Genomic DNA, 16,126 nt, shown 5'->3' with positions numbered 1-16,126 from the left:
TTGAAACATCTGATGATCTTCTCCTGGTTGGAAGCTACAGTCACCTCCTTGGTGACTGTAGGAGGAAGCACTATCGTGTATCAACATTGCATTTTAAAATGCTGTGTGATTGAAGTGGCTGCCTTATCTTGACCAGGACACTCTTGTAAAAAAAAAAAAATCTTATATTCCTGGTTAAATAAAGGTTAGACGAAATAAAAGGGCTCGTTTTCTACTTCCTCTGACTCCATTTCCCACACACACTCGATCGCTGTCAGTGGATTTATCTCGTTCTCTCAGGGCGAAGCCATTCATTCTAGTGGGAAAAAGAGGCTGTAGTGGGTGTAAAAACACACTCCTCTGGTTTAAGTGCGATACACATTTCAAGCTGTGCCTCTACAGATGGAGTCAACAGGCGTTGTTTGCCCTGTGGATGAGACAGTGCTGAGGCCACACTAACTCCCACGACGCTCCCGTTTTTACCTCTGCGGCTGCCGAAGTTGTTTTTAACTCTACAAACAGCTCAGCTCTTCTCTCTCTCTCTCACTCTCTCTCTCCCGTGTATGAGGTCACAGCTCCCGTCGTCCTCACACGCTGTGCAGTACGTGGGCCCCCGAGCCTGCAGGAGCGTGCGCACGCAGCTCCGGCCCGCGCGAAACACAATCTGTTTTTAGTCACTTCTCACACCTCATGACTGTTGACGCTCACTTGTTTTTCTCGCTCTTCTCACTTTCGTTTCCTCCTTCTCTCCCCGGGGCTGCGGCTGAGCCGCGAGGTGCGAAACCTCATTAAGTTGAAAGAGATAAATAAATAAATAAATAAATGAATGAAAAATCAAAATAGAAAAATCAAAGCCTCTCTGCTCTGCTGTAGTTAAAATGAAGTAAAAGGTGACATTTTGCGTGTGCGATACTGTGAAAGTGCGGCGAAGGCAAAAGGCGCCAAGCTATTTCCCTCTGTTTCTGTAACTGTACCGTTTGACTGTACTACATTAATTAGCAGGTGCAGCCGTGGATGTCGCCAATCTGGGATTGATTAACCTCATGACTGAGTCAAACCCACGTGTTTGTGTGAGTGTGTGTGTGTGAGTGTGTGTCGATGAGTCAGAAGAGTAAACTAGCGCTCGCTCATTTTATGCCTCCCCACAAAAGTAACGAGGCTTTGGCAAAATCCACGAGTGAAATGTGTTCCACTTAGATTTCACAGTGCCAGCTCGCAGAGGGCAGCGGTGACGTCGATTTTTTCAAAGATCTGCTCAGAGAACACGCTGAATAAGAGAGCGTCAAATCCTGCCCCACACTCGAGGATCACTGGTCAGACAAGCGTGGGTGAACAGATTATCTGGCCAAATGATTCTGTAGTGTGAGGGATTAACAGAATCCCAAATTCCACATCGTATGTATTGAACGTGTTTGATATTTACAACTTGTACAGCGATTGGGGGTGCGAGCAGATAACTGCAATTACCAATGAGAGCGAGTTGACCGGGAAAAGGACGTTTTTTTTTGGTACTTTTGTTCACGTTTTCTATTCCCAATTATAACAGACGTTGGGACCGTGATATAACATCACGGTATATAACATGAACATTAACACTGTGTAATGACGGGAATGTAAACTGTCAAATCTGGCAACCTACCTGAAATACGCTCATGCAGTGATTTGACTTGGGATTACAGTGACTGTATTTTTAATTTACATGCTATATACTGTATATATCACCTTTAAGCAGGTGTAGAACATTTTATGTGGTTTTATATTTTTTCTTATACTCTTTGTTTTCTATATATATAATCTATATTTTATTCTGTATGGTAAGGTGTAACCTATATGTAATGCTGTATTTGCCAGGTGAATTTTCCTCCTTCCCCCCTGGTGTGTGGAGGGAAAAAAAAGCATTTTAACATTTCAATGAAATCTAGATATATGTATAAAATTTGGTCTTGAGCTAATTTACCAAAGTGCTTCACCTTGAACACTAATGTGCCCTTATTAAAAACAACAACACAACTATGTGTTATAATTTAGATTAATTTATGGTTTTTACATTTGTATCAATAATAGTCAAGCACCGCTTACTCTGAGGTGGTCGGAGGGGCTTCCCCACCCCCCCAAATCAAATTCATCTTAGGGCCCCATAAAAGCTTGGGCCGGCCCTGCTGATAATGCAATTCAAACCTCAATACGCTCTTGTTAAGCATGAAAACAACAGAATCAATTGAAGTGTTAGGGCCCCACGAAGGCTTGGTGCCAGTCTGGATTTAATAAACTCTGAGCTCTCATATGAGCAAATAAGAAAAAGAAAAAAGAAAACGTCTTCATGCATGACTCCCATCTGTGCTGTGCTCTTTGTTCACTCCCTGTGGACGATGACGGACAGCGGAGCAGCAGCAGCAGCTCTCGTCTTGACAGTTGTGCTTATAATTCCGACCTCAGGCTTAAACATTTCCACTCGGCTGTAATTGGACTTCCTGCATTGAAGTACATCCGCCCGGAGATAAAGATAAAGAGGAGGGGGAAAAAAGATGATAAATCTCCCTGATGAATGGATGTGTTCAATTATTTTTCTTTAAAAAATAAAGAAATGTGGAGTGCGTCTGAAGTTCAGGGAAATAAAAGCATCTTTGTGTGTGTGTGTGTGTGTGTGTGTGTGTGTGAAGTGAATCTCCAAACTGTAAATGGCAGCACAGCTTATGGATCTGCTTCTGAGACACTTTGATATGCAAATATGTGATGATAATGGAATGTGGAACCAAGTGTAAGTGTATATACTCATATATGTATATATCATTATATAGGTGTTAAAAATTCACTTTGAGGCAAATCCATGCACAGTTTATGCTTTATTGTGTGGTTAAAGGATTCGTTTTTTGAGTCATAAATTTATCTAGAGCGCATATTTTCTATAACATGCACTTTATTAACAGCTGTCTTGTGTGTATGTGTATTTCCGCCTTTATGTATTTCTCTGAGCTCTCATGTCGCTATTTTTTTGTTTCCCCGAATGTATTTTCATTTTTTATCCCTTATATCATCAACCTGCCAATGGGACTACGGGTAGAAATTAGCCTCAGGCTACAACCTGGCATATTTACATTTCAATGTTCATTAATATGCATTGTGCCTTTCCTCAAATAAATGATAAACAAAAAAAAATAAAATAATGTAAATTTACTATTGTGTTGTGTTCACTATTTCTCATTTTTGTTAATCCCACCCGGCACTCGATGTTTATTTAAATTGGATCCAGCTTTATTTTGTAACACACACACACAAAGGGTGGGCTGTGACTGCACTGCAGGTGGGCCACGATAGGTTATTAAATATGAATGAATGTTTTTCATTTTCAGTTTGCTGTAAAAATATGTACAATAAGATTTTAAGGAATTAAACAAAGCCATTTAGGCATTTAAATTGTGTGTCTTTACTCTTTTATCAGACATAGTATAGCAGCTAATAATACTTTATTCTATTCTGACATGTTAAGTGTAAGTGTCCACGATGAGCAAGCACTAGAAAAAACCTCCCTTTTAACAGGCAAAAATCTTGGGGCAGAACCAGACTCACAGATGTGCGGCATCTGCCTCGACAGGTTGCGGTGAAAGGAACCTGTCGAGGTTGCATTAAGCTTTACGTTAAGTCAGGACAGTTCTGAATCAGTTCTGACATGTTTATAGTATAACTAAAACTATTACTATATATTATATAGCTTCTCATTTCTTGAAATGAATAGTTTTTGAGGGCTTTCCCATACCCCAAAACAGATTTTTACGACCGCATCAATCCTGGTGGAACTTTACGTCTGAAAGTCGTTCAGTGAAAAAGCATGGGAAATTGGAAGTGGGAGGGGCTAATGAAAATGGGGAAAAAAATGCTTTCATAGGTGATTTTGCTGATAATACAATTTACATTGTTATTTTATTTATATATTTAACTATTGCATCTTAAAGAGAGGCAGAACCAAATTTCTTTGCACTGCACAAGTGTGTGTTTTGCAATAACAATAAAGTCTATTCTAAAACTATCTGAATACAATTCAAACATCAGCACGAAACGACAGAATCCATGATTTAATTATTTTAAAAACGTCCAAAGATGTGGACACACACTACCTTTCTCGACAGTAATATAATATATGAACCACACTGTGTGCATTTTCCTTTTTTAAAGCTGGACCTATGTGTAATGCCGCACTAAGACATTAATGATTATGTGATATGAATCACAAAAGCCCTCGGCTCACTGTGCCACACTGACGACATTTCATGATAACGCTCACTAAATATTTCATCGTGATTTCCCCTTGATCACAGTGTTCCATTATTTAATGCCCTCGACTTTTGTTTTCATCAAATTAGCGACAGAAATCAAATTAATTCCGTCAAAGAATGACAACAAAGGCACCAATTCAAAGGCTTTTTTTCTCTGATGGGTTAAAACAACTGCCTTCAGTCTGTGGCGTACAAAAGAAACAAGAACCTTCTATTGCACAAAACATGAAAAGGATACAATATAAATTCTCCAGAAAACACATTTCTCAGTGTGTAATACAGAAAATATGTAATATAATTTTCACTTATTGGTTCCTTCCACTTTTTCCACCTACTCATCTGTCTTGACATAAAACAACTCACTCAAACAATTTCACTCATTTGACGGCGGTTTTGAAGTTGAGCTTTAAAGGCTCAGTGTGTGAGATTTAGGTGAAATCATAAACATAAAATAATAATAATAATAGTGCCTAATTTTGTGCACTATGACCGGATTGTATGACTTGTTGTTTATCAGGAGCTGGGTCAGCACTGCAGGGACCATCATGTTTATACAGTAGCCCACAATGGACAAACTAAACATCTTTTCAGCTTTCACACACACTTTGCAAGAGAAGGAATGAGGTGAAGGACATTCATCTGCAAGAGTTCTCGTTAGGAACTGCTGTGAGGACAATTCAACATGCTGTGTATTAGCCTTGGTAAATTATGCCATGCTGTGGAGCTGTGAAGTACAGGTCAGAACTCAAGGTCTTCTCCTTCTCCTGGAGCCCTTCACCCTCCTCTCCTTCCTAATGAGCTGCTTGCTGGAGACGACAGGCATCTCCTCCACTGTTATTATTCCCTCACACCACACGCCCTGATAACGCCGTGAGCTTGGACACGTGTGGCTCGTGACTGAGCACCTGATCCCCCTGATCCCACAGAGCATGAAGCGAGGCAATGAGCAAACCGACTCTCTAAACTGGCAAAGGGACAGTTGTTGAATGGCTGAATGGAGACAAAAACAAAGGGAAACTGTTATTTGTTTTAAGTTTTATCTACACGGAAACAGAGGTTTCCCGGTACGATCTGTTTCTCTTTTGTTCTTAAAAAGGGTTTTATGTAAAAACACGTTAGAGAAATGTCTTCATTCACACTAAAACTCCTCAAAATGACTCTAAATACTGTAATGCATATGCCAGGCCTGCATGTGGCGCTGTAATCAGTGTTTTAGTGTAACTTTACTTTGTTATTTTTATGTCCAGGAACTTTTCCTTTTACTCCACTACATTTCCTCTAACTATCTTTGTTACTCGTTACTACCAAATAAAATCAGAAGAAGAAGAGTGAATATTATGGTCTGTATTTACAGTATATAGAGCTTTTCTAGTCTTGATGAGCTGCTTTACAATACAGCTCTCACCCATTCACACGCTGCAACTTGGGGTTGCACATATACAGACAAGCAGAGCCAGGAATTGAACGACGTTTGAAAGACAACTCGCCCTACCACTGAGCCACCATGGCACAATCCTAACTCCTTATTACTTACTTCTAAAAACCTAAGTTACTTTTGATACTTAAGTACAGTAAATGTCATATACTTTAAGACTTTTACTTAAGTATACTTGTACTTCTGCTCAAGTATCCCTTGAGTTTTTACTTTACTTTAATTCCCGATACCATTTCCATTTGAAATGTGGTATTTTGTATATTCCCTTAAACTGATTCATGTTTTCACTCTGCTGTGATTCATCTGTTTGAGCCGCCACGACCTTACACATCATCTCTAAAGCAGCCACTCAGTCTATTTATTTTTTTCCCAGTGTGTGCAGTCAACTGATCTCAGTGCTGTCATCAAAGCCCCTGCTGCTCCACATCTCTGTACGTCTCCATTCATTTGTGTTTCCTTATGTAACCACGTCTTTATTCACAAAGTGTACGTCGGGTGCTGTGTTGTATTACCCACACTGACACCTTGTGTGTGCATCACGCCATAACTGAGCCTCTGCTTGTCGTGTGTTTATCTTCCTGTTGTGTGTTACAGATGAGAACAGTGAGCAGCTATTGATTAATTCTTGCATGTCAATAAGGAGACAGTACATACAACAACACTATATCCAGCTGTTCTTCTCCTGATAAATCACATTCCCACATGATGAAACTATATCCTCATTTATAAGGAATGAGTTTTATTGGGGATTGATTTAAAGTGTCAGTTTGTAATTTGTATTTTGCTGAACAATGCTGGAACAAAAATTCCAATTTCCAGCTATGACTCCCTCTGTTTGTGATGAAGGAAACATTGTTCCTTCCAAATCACTTCACCTCCAAAGTTATTTTTAGGATTCTGTGCACACACACACACACAGCCAGCGTGTGTAAGATCTGCCCACTGTTGTTCAGTGATGCTCAGTTCAGGCCGCTGAGTGTTTTTTTTTGGAGTTTTGCTTTGGATCACTGTCCTGATTGCAGGACAGATTCTATTCACATAGTTCTGATTGTATATCTGCAAACACAGTGAAGGCAACAATTAAAACATCAAAAACAAGCATAGATAGATAGATAGATAGATAGATAGATAGATAGATAGATAGACAGATAGATAGATAAATAGATAAATAAATACATAATCCCTCCTCCCTATTCTTCAGCAGCAGTCCTAACCTTCATGGATCCACCTCCGTGCTGAAAACAAAAAAGCTGAGGCTTTTTTCTTTTTCATTTCTTTTCTTTTCTTTTCTTTTTTCCTCTTCACATACCTCGGCTGACTGTGAGCACACACACAGTTTATTTCACAGCAGTCACATCATAAATGGTTTCCTTTTACAGTAAAACAGTGCCTTCATCACCTTCTGAATGCTCCTGAAAGTCTTCTGCAGACAAACAGGGGTTCATGTTCCTCCATATGTTTGTCACCAAACCTACACACTGTCCTCTAAAAAAATTTTTTTTTATCATTATTATTATTATTATTATAATAGAATCTAACTCACTCGCTGCTCAGTGAGGAGGCTGCACTGTGCAATTGATTTTTACTGCTGCTCTGCGTAGGATGGTTCATGTCTGCTCCCTTTGAAAGATGCCTGTTCGCCACACACCCCACAATTTTGTGGATTTTTCTTTCTTTCTTTGGAATTTTTCAGGTTCCACTTCAAGATATGTGCTGCTGGAGTGAATCTGATGACAACCAAGGTTCAACACCAGCTTATAGTCCTTCTGCCCCCTCCTTTCGCCCTCTTTCAGGTCAAACAAACAAAAAACAACTATTGGATGGACTGATGGACAATAATTCCTCCAAACTACACAGGACACCTCAGCAGGATAGTCGTACATGACCTGCTGATGGTGTTCACCTCCAGGAAACACTGTATCTATGTATTTGGTAAGTGAATCTGTTGGACTTAAAGGTCCAGTGACATCTAAACAGTGGACCCCCCCCCACATTCCTTTCCCGTGCGAATCACAGAATTTACGGAAGCCTTTAGCACAGAGGATGTTGTTCTTCTTTGTTTGCATTGTAGACTTCTGCTTCATGGTGGCCTCCACAAAGGAAGCCTCTCGCTGAACAACATGTGAATGGTCTTTTACAATCATACTTATTTGTATAGTATCTTCAATTTTTGCCAATAAACCTTCCTAAATGTCATACACTGGACCTTAAAATCATCATCTTGACCTGGATGTTAGTAAAATTAAGTTATTTCTTTTCATTTAGGAGATTGAGAACTATTGCACATTACATTACCTACCTGCATGTATGCCTGCCTGCCTGCCTGCCTTACTTAAATTGACTTTAAAGTGCAAATAATCTGGTTTTGCAATTGTCTGACATAATCCCTCCTGCAGCCACACTCATCTAAGTACACAGTGTCGACTCCCTACATCACCATGACTACACTTAACCTGGTGTATTCCACTAATATCAAGGGTTCTGCCCCTCAGGAGATCTGTCCTATATAGATATTTTCACTGATATATCTTTAATTGTTTAAAGGTAAACATAAAGCCTGAGGTGAAAACTGTATCTACTCTAAATGCCCTCTAGATGGCACTGCTGACTGTCTCTTTTTAGGTTTTGTAGCTCATGATCTTTCAACAAATAGGCCAAAAACAACACAAGAAATGAATAAAAGAAAGAAAGAAAGAATTATAAATACATTTAAATGAAATTCTATACTCTTCCATAAAACCACAACATGAGGCAGTTAATATGCCTCGTGTGGATGTTATTATGGACATTTTATTTATTTATTTTTTGACAACATAAAGTTGTGTTAGGGAATAAAATAAACAGAGTTGGAATTGCAATCAGGACATAAAGACATGTGTAAAATGTGACATCTGAGGCATCAAAGACAGACTCACAATTACATAATATGAATCATTTGGTTTCTATATCTTATCATACTGCTCTAATGAAGTGCTATTCTTAGTGTTGCACTTGCTTCAAAGGCAATTGATAATAATATTAATAATAATAAAATACAAGTTATCGCGAGAGAAGGGACGACTGCCTCAATGTATCTCATAACTCCTTATTCAATTTAGTTGTTGGTATCTTAAAGATTTCAGTTATTATTATCAGCACTAACTGTGGAATGGTTGCAATGGAGTTCAAGTCTCGCGATATGTCGTAGCCGGTATTCTCCAAGCAGAACGTACGCACGCACGCACGTACGTTTGCCCGGACGTTCTCGCGCGAGTGAGTCGCCAGTGCGTCGGATAATGTGCGTATCCTGCTACTACAACTTTACAGAGTTGAGTGCCGAGTTAGTGCGAGGGAAATGTCAAACCGAGGAGCTCTGATCGCTGAGGCGGACGGCGACATAATGGGTGAGTTTTCCTCGTATTTATTTGAACCCGTGTCTCGTGTAACGTGGCCTTAAGTGTCGGGTAACTTTCTGAGCTGTTGGTCTTTGTTTGGCGGACAGTTCCCCCCCACAAAAGTTAAGTAAAACGCGTGGAAATAACGTAGGGTCCCGCTCGTCAATCGAGATTGGACGTTAGCCTAGTCCCATATAACGACTGTATGTAAATGTGACTGATTTATAAATGATTTAAAAGCTCAAGTGTGTTTTCGGTCAGCGAAGCTACACACCTCGTTCTCTTCCGGTACTTTCTGGCGTTTAACCGTCTTGAATACTTTACAACTAAAGTTAACCTAGTTGACGGTGGCTGCTGCCGCCCACCATGCTGTATTAATAGTATATCGCTACCTCAGGGTTATTGTTAACCTAATGGACGTAAATAAAGTTGTAATTTCCCTGCTGTATGTGTCTCTTTGTGTTTTCAACGGACGCCGAATTGAAAAGTGACTCTTAATGAGTGCAAGAATGACTAACTTTACACAAAAATGCGCCGAACAGCGCGATTTAACGTCCAGTTTAGTACAGTTGTTGTAGACATGACTGGGGTCTGGTTGGGAGTTATCTAAATGACACCATTCTGGACGTCAGAAACTGGTTGGTGCGTTAAGTCTGGCATTTCCTGTGTTTTTGTCATGAGTGAGCAACGACCGAGTGAAGTCTGCTCACTACAGAACTGTAGCTGTTTTAGAACGTAAGGGAAGAAAGAGCTGTGTTAGCATCGTCCTACCAGGTGGTCTAACAGGCCCAGTAATGTATGGAGTAATGGAAAGCCACATTTTTAGGAAAAGTGCAAGTGCCTTATCAGAAAAGGACTTTATGTTGTTGCTCAGTAGAAGCAATAGAAGTCGACCCATTCATGCCATTTTGTAATGATCAGCATTGGTATTATTGGTTATTACTGATCTGTGTACACCAAAAAGTTTATTAATGCTGCCAATTGCACCAAGACTATTTTGTCGTCCAAAAGTATGCCTGTTAAAGTGGTGTTTAATTATATAATATATTTCTTTAAAATAGAAGAACTTAAATTCGACTTTCTTTCCCTCTTCAAATCCAGACACAAAACTCACCCGTTTGAAATAGCTTACTCTCTGTAGTTTCACTGTTCCATTTTCTGTTTACTGTGTCGTCCTTCGCTGTGGTTTTATTGTAGTGTTTTGTCTCTATAAAGTGTCCTTGAGTGTTTTTATAAGGTGCTGCAGTGCAGACACAAAATACAGATTGGAGAAATATCTACAAGTGTCAAGTTGAGCAATTTTGTTTATCATCTGTTATTTAAATTTAGATTTGTTTATATATATCTGCATAAAATGTACATCATGTATTGGCCATCTGCTGCCCTGATTATTAAAGATTGGCATTGACTATCGAAAAACCCATGTCAGTCTGAGTTTATGGCTGCAACTAACGATTGCTTTAATAACCGAGTACTCGTTTGTGCCGTAAAATGTCAGAAATTATTTAAAAATGTCAATCAGTGTTTCTCAAACATGGAAATGATGATGTTCTCGAATGTTCACAAATGAAAAGGATTACCTTTTGATAATTATTTTGTTATATGGAACAAATAAACCAGAACGTGTTCACAAATATTAGCTGAAAAATCAGACAACTTGTATTTAATTATTGAAAAAAACGCTACCGATTAACCAATTACTATAATAGTTGACGATTAATTTACTAATCAACAAAGTATGTAGAACTTAAGATATTTTTAAGTTCATGGATGCTAGGAAGTCTTTGAATGGCTCTCGACATGCTAACAACTAATCAAACGCTTAAGTGGAAACTGCCTTATACTAACAAAGTGAAAGGGGTAATTTCACTCCTAGTCTAGTGGAAGTGGACAAACTTTCATTCAATAAATCAATTCCTGACTAGTGTTTGTATACTGGGAGCAGGACAGAAGTCCTATAAAATGGTAAAGTCAAGCTACAACAGCTGCTCGATGTGAATGCGTATGGAAACAAACTGATTTTGTCTCGGTACGTAAAGAAAAAAATACACCCCCATCACTCGCTGTGGGTGGTTGATTTGAATGTCAGTTCACGCTAGGAGGAAACCGATTTGACACAAATGAGATTCAAACTGTAATTTTTTAGCCTGGTAAACAACTCTCTGTAACTGTAAATTGTGACTTGTTGTTGTATTATTTTATTTGTTGTCTTTGTGTTTCACTGCTGGCTGTGAATCAAATTGCCCCTCTGGGATAATAAAGATGCTTAATCAATCAATATGACAATCTTCAAAGGGACAGCACAAGTTTGAAGTTTGTTACAACACAAATCTATCACTGAACTGTTAAATAGTTAGTTTAATAGTTAGTTTGGTTGGGGTTATTTATTTGAATTTGTTAGGGAAATGTATTGTCGAGGTGTTAAAAAGGGCTGAAATGAAGTATTTAATGTACGTGTGTATCATTGTAATCAAAGTCTAAGTCTGTTGGGGGAATTAACTTTGTTTCCTGCAGAGAGAGCCAAGTTTGATTTTGTCTGTGCTTTTTGGATAGTGGTAGTGACATAGCACAGATGGGCTGGTCAGGCATTCAGCCAGACTGACCCAGAGTGTCAGATGGCATGGCAGTCAAATACCAGAGAGAAGACTGTGATGGCCGAGCTGAGTGTGTTCTCAGTTTGTTCAGGTGTTGGCGAGTTTAGGTCATTCAGTTCTCATTTTTCACATAAACAGAGATAGGTTTCCATCTCCTCTCCTTGTTTACTCGTATAGCATGGCCAGCCTCCCAAAGCCATGTTTTCATTGAGTGTGTTTGAAGCTGGAATGAATAAGAGATTAGTAGATGCACCGACCTGATTAGATTTTGATGGTGATCCAGACTCTGGGCTTTTTCAAAAACAATGCATGATAGGGAACTGTATCAACGCTACGGGGAACTCGGGGCATTTGATGACAGCGTTCACTTTACTTTTCGATATTTCTCTATAGATGCATAAAGAAGTGCTGTCAATGTTGTTCAAATACAACATTGCAGTGCATTTCTCTCTCCCTGTCATTTAAATCATAGATCATTGAATCCACCAAGGAAAATTTTTCATGCTTTAAGATGCAAACATCCTGAATGCATCCTCAAATCAGATCCCAAAACCACATTTGGTGGTTTGAGGACACATTGGTCGACATTCCTGTGCTGCGTGTTTGCCAACCGTCTTCACAACAGATTAGAGACCGCCTCCTCAACTGACGTCAATTATGACAATCGTTAGTTTCCTTATGATTAATTTGACACACAAACACCGTCTCTCTCTTGCACATGTGCAAACACACAAACAGGCTGACAGCAGATGCATCTGTACAATTAGACAAAACATAATTTTGTTCTTTCATACAGTCATTATGACATCAGTGTATATTTAAATAAAGAGCGGGTGAATCCCAGATCTGATCTTATGCCGTCACAGCAGGAGACACATATATAGGATGCATATTAATGCCAGCAGGTGTGAACAGTCCTGCTAAGTGGTTGAAAACATGAACAGTGTTGTCACTGAGATGAACTCTCATAGGATGGTCAGGTTTTAATAAACCAAACTGCCCATTATTTCATTCATTCCTCTTTACAAACACATTTACTGATGGTGTGTGTTATATGCTTATTTGGTAGCACGACTAGCCTGTGAGTACAAAAGTCTATGTTAAAGTTCAGGCCCTTTCATTTGTTTGTGAGTCAACTTTTGTCATGTATGTCCTCGAAGGTATGCACAGACGACTGTGTCCACCTCAGAAATTTGTGACTGCAGGGGTTGTGCACATTGACTATGCATTCTCCAGGTAGGACAGTATGTTGTACAAAATAACAGCAGGCATGTCCGGCATGTGTATGCTAGTGGATTGTATATGTAGACACAGAACATGTAGTATGGAGAGGCCTTTTTTACATTAAAAAACAGAATGTTAATGAGGTTCCTTTTAGAGTTGTTCCGATTCCGATACCGGTATCGGAAATGCCTCCGATACTGCCGAAAATCTGGGTATCGGTATCGGCGAGTACTGGAGTCCATGCACCGATCCGATACCACGTTATTTAATAGAGCTCCGTTAGCTCTGACGCAGTTCTTCTTCGCCGCTCTTGAAACAGTTGCGCTGTGCTGTTTTAGAGGCGTGAAGAAGAACGGATCACCCGACACCTGTAGACAAGGAGCTAACGTTAGCTCATCATGTCGGCGGTTTGGCAGTATTTACCAGTTAGCTCCGTTAGCGTTGTTAGCTGCGCTAGCTCCGTTAGCGCGTCTAACGTCAAACTGGAGCGGCCCGTTTATTAAACGAAAAGAGCAGCGCTACAACTAACCAGCGTACCTGTGTCCTGCGTATGTATGCCTCTGTTTTTAAAGTTTAACGTTACTTCAGAGACTCATTTTAACAATCTGGAGTCGAGTAAAAATGATGTCACGCGCGTCCTTTCCCGGTCAGTCGTCATGGAAACATGAAGCTCTGCCAGTGCTGCGGTGTTTGGACCAGAGTGAAAACAAACGTACAAGCTGAAAAACTAAATAACATATCACTGGTAAAAATAAATGATGTCCATTTGCTGTATTCGTTCATGTTTTACAGAGGGTTTAACCTGAGCCAAACCTTACCACCAATGATTTATTTATATATGTATATATATATATATATGTTTATTTCGGTCATGTCAGTTAGATCACTCATCATCACACATCATCTTAGTGTAGTTTAAACAATACACATAACCAAAAGGGAAAGCCGGAGAAGCAAAAGCTTATCTAGTCCCGTCCCCATTACCCACAGAATACATATTTTCATCATACAATACATCATTTTTCTTTTTCTTATGACATTTTGACAAAAACATGTTTCAGCATCAGGTAGCACTCAGAGATGCAGTCTAGCTCTAGACAGTCAATCAGACTCCATGTATGTCAGCTGTTGTTTGGTTACATTTGCTTCCACTGCCGTATCCTCACGGTGTCTACAGATTTCTGTCTCTGACCTTTGTCATACTTTCCTCCTGGGTCATTCTGTATCGATTTATGGTCATCTCTACATACTTCTTTTTAAATACACTCCGTTTTGCTGATTTTTTCATCTCCTCATCCAGATTATTCCACTGTCTGACACCCGTGACTGATACGGTAAAGGATTTGGTGATGATAATCATATCACAGTCATGCAGGCGTAGTATGATATATATTTTTTTATAACACACTGGTATCGGTATCGGTACTCGGTATCGGCCGATACCCACAGCACAAGTATCGGAATCGGTATCGGGAGGGAAAAAATGGTATCGGAACATCTCTAGTTCCTTTGGCAGATGATGCTTCTTAAGTAATTGTTCTGTTAAAATGTCAGGAAATGAATTAAGATTTTGATTGGAAAAAGAGAATACTAGAAAATTAACTTTTAAGAAGCTGAAACAAGAGACTTATGCATCATTAGAGAATCTGATGCTTATTTGTGGAGGCAGCAATAAGAGCAGTATATCTGCCATGTCTGTCATTGTTCGGTGCAATTTGTCGCTACTTCATGTCTCATCACGGCGACACTGTTGAATGAGGGAGACTTAGGTGGAAGTTACTTGGCCGAAGAAGAGGGAGTTTACAGCGGCATAATGGCAAAGACAGACGCCCCATCCACATTCAGTATATAGACTTTATGCACTTTGTTCTTTGTGTTGTGGATATGCACTTTTAACTTTTCACGGACCTTTTGTTTTCTTCATTTAGACACATGTTGTGATGTATCGCTATATGATTGTCTTGCAATATGTTGATTATCACAGAATTGTTGTGTTGTGATATTATTGGTGACCATGTATTACATATTGTGTATTGTGGCACCCTGTGATTCCCACCCCAATGCATATGTTGGCCTTAAAAATATACAAACAAACAGGTAAATGCATATTTTAGTGAGAGTCATCATGATATGTAAATAGAAGTGGTATCACCCAGTGAATGTCATGATGTGCCATGTGCTTGTCAACAGCAGCAGCATATATTTCATCTGAGTTTTCATGCCAGCCAACGGCATGTGGCTGGTATGTAGTGGTGGAACAGGAGTGACGAGCTGTTGAGCTGATGTCACCATAATCGGTCGGATATGTCAATGAGATTCAGTGAATCAGTAGCAATAGCCAGTGAAGCCTGAGTTATGTGTCATTGTTAGGCATTGAAGGCGGTGGAATGGCATCAATAACCAACAGTGACTTTACAATCAACATGACTAACAAAGGTCACTAAAACTTAAGGTGTGCCTTGTCATCAGCTACTTCCTGATCTTCACTGTGCTGGCACACAATTTGATCTGATGACAGTTGGATTATTAATGCATCACATTTTTACTTTGAAAACATTTGGAAAAGAAGCAACAGTGCGCCTCTAAAAGTAGGGCTGTAAGAGGCAGTAGGATTAATCAATAATTAACTGATAATTAAATTAATTATCAACACAATTTATTCAGTCTAGTTAAAGCCCACATAGACCGGAAGCTCCAATTAACGCTGCGTTTGTGTGTGTATCTGCGTCATTACCTCGTTTATGAAACCCTAAAGTTTCAGAACAAACAGTTCAGCCACTGCTGAGAAAATAGTGTTGTATTGTTTTCCTGGGCTCTGCGAAGCGGATCGGCACTAACGTAGTTTTATGTCGTCATCAAAAATCCTCACCACTCCTCTCACCACCGTAGCGCCTTCTGGTGCAGGCACTAGTCCGGGCACATCCAGTTGCGTACATTCAACCGCAGAAGAAGAAGAACTACTCTCGTTGTAGCTGCTGAGATGCAGAGCATCCGCCGTGCCAGAGGGGGAGCTGTGTATCTGAGAGCTGGCCTATCTATTACGTCACTTCCAGGTACCTGGCCAATCACAGTACAGTAGGAAAGCTCTCGTTGGCTGGCCAATCACAACACAGTCCTGGTTCTGGGGGTGTGGTTTTGGTCTGAAACAGGCTGACAAGATCGTCAGTGAGGAGATATTTTGATCGGCTCGTTTGCAGCGATTAGGAGGATTTTAACCATGAAAACAAGTTTATATATGTAAGTAGACCT

Source organism: Solea solea, chromosome 20, assembly GCF_958295425.1.
Source record: "Solea solea chromosome 20, fSolSol10.1, whole genome shotgun sequence".
Taxonomy (NCBI): domain Eukaryota; kingdom Metazoa; phylum Chordata; class Actinopteri; order Pleuronectiformes; family Soleidae; genus Solea; species Solea solea.
The sequence above is the reverse complement of the archived record's forward strand: the minus strand, read 5'-3'. Positions refer to the sequence as shown.